Raw genomic sequence first — 5425 nt, forward strand, 5'->3', positions numbered from 1 at the left:
TCCTGCCAACAAAAAGCAGTCTTAGGTTAGTCCGCGCCACATTTTCTATGTATTCTTTCAAATGATAGTTATTCGTTACTGTAATTGCTAGATATTTACTTGTATTTCGTGAAACTTCAGTCCACCCTCGGTATATGAGTGGTCAGCGAGACAGAATGTCAAATCCAAGGACCTGGGTTCGAGTCCCGTTTGGGTCGGCGAGTTTCTCCGCTCTGCGATTGGGTGTTGTGTTGTCCTAATCATCATCGTTTCATCCCCATCTACGTGCAAGTCGCCGAAGTGGCGTCAAATAGAAAGACTTGCACTCGGAGAACGGTCTATTCGCCGGGAGGAGCTAGTTACAAGTAATTTATTTTACCGAATTTTAAAGGATTCCTTTTAGCACTCATGTGGATCATCTCACATTACTCATTATTTTGGGTCAACTGCCAATTTTCTCACCATACAGATATCATCTCTGAATCGTTTTGTAATTTGTTTTGATCTTCTGATGGCTCTAATAGACCGCAAACGACAGCATCATCTGCAAACAACCTAAGAGGACTGCTCATTGTTTCTTAAATAGTTTATATACATAAGGAACAACAGGAGGCCTGTAACGCTATCTTGGAAATTTGGAAATTTTTGTTAAGTTCCTATGGGACCAAACTGCTGAGGTCATCGGTCACTAGGCTTCCACACTACTTAATCTAACTTAAAGTGATTTACGCTAAGGACAGCACATATACGCATGCCCGAGGGAGGACTCGAACCTCCGACGGGGATAGACTATCGTGAAGAATGCAAGAAATTACTTTTGTTTTACTCGATGACTTTCCGTCAGTTACTACGACCTGTGACCTCTCCGACAGGAGATGAGGAAACCAGTCGCTTAACTCGGACGATAGTCCATAAGGACGCAATTTGATTGCAAGCCGCTTGTGAGGCTCTGTGTCAAAACCATTCTGGAAATCTAGAAATACGGAATCAACTTGAAATCGCTTGTCGATAGCACTTACAACATAGTTAGTAAGTAGATTGTTTTGTTTCACAAAAACGATATTCTCTAAATCTGTGTTGACTGTGTGTCGATTGACTGTTCTCTTCAAGGTAATTCATAATGTAAATTACCCCCTGAGAGGTTAAATGAAATTTTCTAAGGTGTAAATACCAAAGCGGTTTGATTCTATTTCCGTCATCAACTGAACTATTTTTAAAAGATCGTTACTATAACCTCAATTTTATTACACGCTTAGGCTGCTCTAAAACTCGTCTTACGAACTTCAAGGATTTCTATCGGGGACTGAGTTAAGAATATTTTGAATTTGGACCCACATTCGGAAATGTATTGTTTTTGTGCCACAATCGTTGTAAAACATTTTTGCCAGGTAGGTATGCAACCGGGTACTGAGATCGGCTGACGGCATTAGGCGTCCATCCTACCCCTCTTACTTTGCTCGAGCCGCATTCAAGTGTCTGTGAGTGCTAGAGCAATATTATTGAGGGCACGTTTGCAGAATACGCCTACGTGATCCTTCGGCTTGGCGAAGGTCACGGCAATGGAAGACCTACACATCGTCTTAATCGATATCCTTCTCCACAATGCCCGACTCCATTGCATACTCCTTTTGCCACAATTACGCAACGGCTTCGAGAAAGGGGTACCTTCGCCGTCAGCAGGCGTGAAACCGCACACTCGAACTGGAAGAGGCGGCACTGTGTCACGTTGAAGAGAACTACGTCATTCGTAGGTGCAACGTGTGCACCGAACATGGTATTCAGCGAAGCGAACCTTACTTGTAGTGGATCAGAAAGCCAACCCTGTTGGAAAAGAACAAAAATTGTATACGTTTAATGTAAACAACAGTGTTTATCAAAAAACTGCCTAAGTTTCCTTTTTGTTTCTTGGGTTATTAAAAAGAATGGAATTTTAAAACAAGTAACGTATTTGGTCATTCCTAATAAAGTAGCTGTAAAAGTGGCCGCGTTACCAAAATGTTCCCAAATGGTTGTAGCATGGAAACGGTACGTTCCCGGACACGGGTTCCATTTCAAAATATTATCCACTCAGTCCTCTCCTCAAGTCCTAGAACTTTGTAACGTGAATCCTGTAGCATCCTGTATAAGTTAGACACAAATACTTTTTCTCATTTGCTAGCATTAATGTGTGGCACTATAAGCACCCAGTCCATCTTTTTCACACTTACGTTGTGCTTTTTGCATACATAGACGACGGGAAGAGTCAGACATATATACGTGACAAACACTAAATATCTCATGAAAGTTATTTCTCCAAGTTGTAGGTACTTTCTGCAACCGACCGGAAATTGCATCATTATCTCTTTAGAAAAAGATGAATGAAATAATTGGCAGCACAGCTCAACAGTAATTACACAAGGGCTATTATAGTGTTATGCATAGTATTATTACTCTATTACTATTATTTTTATTATTATTATTATTATTATTATTGGCGAATTCTCTGCACAAATGGAAGACGTGAAGTAAATAACTCTATCGGTTTTTCTGTGAGTTCTTCTTGTTCTTCCAATAGGCTTTCATTCTTTCCGAAACGGCTTGCTTACGCTCATTCGACGACTTTGGTCTGCACTGCTTTTCTTTTGGTTGCTCTGATATAACTGCCCATTAGTCTACTTTTTGTGTGAAGGTGGCTCTTTCTAGAATGTCGGCTGGTGTTATGTTTGCATTATTTAGGTCCTTTCGAATTTCACATAGCCAAGGTGTGAAATTCAAAAGTGCATTTACATAGTACATTATTCTCTTCGTTAATCGATTTTCTTGTAGTCGGCTGAGATGCCCAGAGAATTTCATACGCCTTTTCCTTATATCAATTTCAATATTTTGTTTTGTATTAATCTTATTATTATTGTGCCCGCCCCGATAGCAAAATGGCTTGTGGAATGTTATTCGAGAGGGCCAGTGCTGTTTCCAGCAAAAATAGAGCAGAAGGTATTGATTTGCTGAATAAAATTGTGCGCGATCAAGGAATTGCTGGGAATGATGAAGATACCATCGTAGTTAAGGAGCAATGCATCTTGCAGCTTGGTGGGCTGTACAAGAAGGAAGGTAAAGCTAAGGAGCTTGCTGACCTAATCAAAGCAACTAGGTATTTTTTAAGCAATATAAGCAAAGCCAAGGCAGGAACATTGATGAGATCGCTTGTTGACTTTTTCTTAGATTTAGAAGCTGGCGTAGGAATAGAAGTGCAGTTGTGTACAAGTGTGTATAGAATGGGCAAAAGAACGTTCTTGAGGCAGTCGTTGGAAGCTCGGCTCATAGCCCTGTACTTCGACACTGGCATGTTTTCAGAAACTTTGTCTCTCGGATCTACGCTGCTAAAGGAGTTGAAGAATCTGGATGATAAAAATCTACTTTGGAACTCCAGCTTCTGGAAAGTAAAACATATCACGCTCTAAGTAATCTTCCCAAGGCACGAGCAGCACTTACACAGCAAGAACGACAGCTAATGTTATTTACTGCCCCCCAAAGTTGCATGCATCATTGGATTTGCAGTCTGGGATTCTTCATGCTGCTCATGAAAAGGACTTCAAGACAGCATATTCTTACTTCTACGAAGCATTCGAAGGTTACGACAGTGTGGAATGCCCAAATGCGTTGACAGATCTCAAGTATATGTTACTTTCGAAAATTATGCTGAATAATCCTGAAGACGTACATCAAATTATAAGTGGTAAATTGGCATTGAAGTATGCAGGCATGGATATAGAGGCAATGAAGTCTGTGGCCCAAGGCAGTCACAAGAGGTCATTTGCTGATTGTCCGCCCCCGGTAGCTGAGTGGTCAGCGCGACACTGTCAATCCAAGGGGCCGGGGTTCGATTCCCAGCTGGGTCGGAGATTTTCTCCGCTCAGGGACTGGGTGTTGTGTCGTCCTAATCATCATCATTTCATCCCCATCGACGCCCAAGTCGCCGAAGTGGCGTCAAATCGAAAGACCGGCACCAGGCGAACGGTCTACCTGACGGGAGGCCCTCGTCACACGACATTTCATTTCATTTGCTCAAAGTACTTCCGGGCATTCAGCCAGGTTGAATTTTCGACAACTGCCGATATTTCGGCGGATGCACACTCCGCCATTTTCAATATCGGCAGTTGTTGAAAATTCAACCTGGCTGAATGCCCGGAAGTACTTTGAACATAGTTTACGCCAGGAGAAGCTCAGGTCACATTTCATTTGCTGATTTTCAACATGCTCTTTAAATCAATAAGAAAGAGTTAGATGATGATGTGATTGTGCGTAGCCGGCCGGGGTGGCCGTGCGGTTTTAGGCGCTACAGTCTGGAACCGAGCGACCGCTACGGTCGCAGGTTCGAATCTTGCCTCGGGCATAGATGTGTGTGATATCCTTACGTTAGTTAGGTTTCATTAGTTCTAAGTTCTAAGCGACTAATAACCTCAGAAGTTAAGTCGCGTAGTGCTCAGAGCCATTTGAAACATTTATTTTGATTGTGGGTGCTCACTTAGGAACATTGTATGACATTATGTTAGAACAAAATCTTTGCCGTATTATTGAACCATGTTTCACAGTTAAAGTGGAATACATATCTCAGTCTATTAAACTCCCAATGCAACAATTGGGGAAAAAATTGTCGCAGATGATCCTTGACAAAAAGTTTCATGGTGTATTGGACCAGGGTGAAGGTGATCGTATTTTGTTTGAAGACACTCCAGTGGATAAGGCATATGAAACAGCTCTATAAACAATACGTAGCACGGGAAAGGTGGTGGGCACTTTGTACTAGAAAGCAAAGAAACTGTCTTAATAGCTATGTGCTATAGATGTAAATCAAGTTTCACTTCAGATGTGAATAAAAATCAGTTTCTGTGAACGCAGTTATGTTAATTTAATTCTTGGTTAAGCATAATAGATTTACATTTTTGATTGTACCACATCATTCATTGTCTTGTTCGTTCCTTGTCTGCTACAGTGTAAGATCACATAAATTCAGTTGCCTATGGGAATTTTCCAATAAATAACTTTCGTTAGCTGAATGGTGAGAGTGACGGACTGCCGTCCTAAGGAGCCCGGGTTCGATTCCCGGCTGGGTCGAGGATATTCTCCGCTCGGTGACTGGGTGTTGTTCTGTCATCATCATCATTTCATCCCCATCTGGCGCTCAGGTCGCCCAATGTGGCGTCGAATGTAATAAGACCTGCACCAAGGCGGCCGGACCTGTCCCCTTAACCCATTGAGTACCAGCGTCCTATTTTGAGGACAGAGCACATATTTATTTCTAAATACACAATAAATTATTAATTTTCATCTATTACTGTTCTACGTCATTTGTTGATGCTTTTTATTACAAATGTATACTTATAGGAAGTTAAAAGCAATAAATCCGACCATTAATTGATTATTGAATACTAGAGCACGCTTTTCGTTATTACTATATCGACAATTTAGT

At 41.4% G+C, this 5425-nt stretch overlaps 1 pseudogene; it reads left to right on the forward strand.

Moving 5' to 3' along the window:
- The first annotated feature begins 2888 nt into the window (after positions 1-2888).
- Positions 2889-4783, forward strand: LOC126284837 (26S proteasome non-ATPase regulatory subunit 11-like; annotated as a pseudogene).
- Positions 4784-5425: the final 642 nt, after the last annotated feature.

Source organism: Schistocerca gregaria, chromosome 8, assembly GCF_023897955.1.
Source record: "Schistocerca gregaria isolate iqSchGreg1 chromosome 8, iqSchGreg1.2, whole genome shotgun sequence".
NCBI classification, from domain to species: Eukaryota; Metazoa; Arthropoda; class Insecta; order Orthoptera; family Acrididae; genus Schistocerca; species Schistocerca gregaria.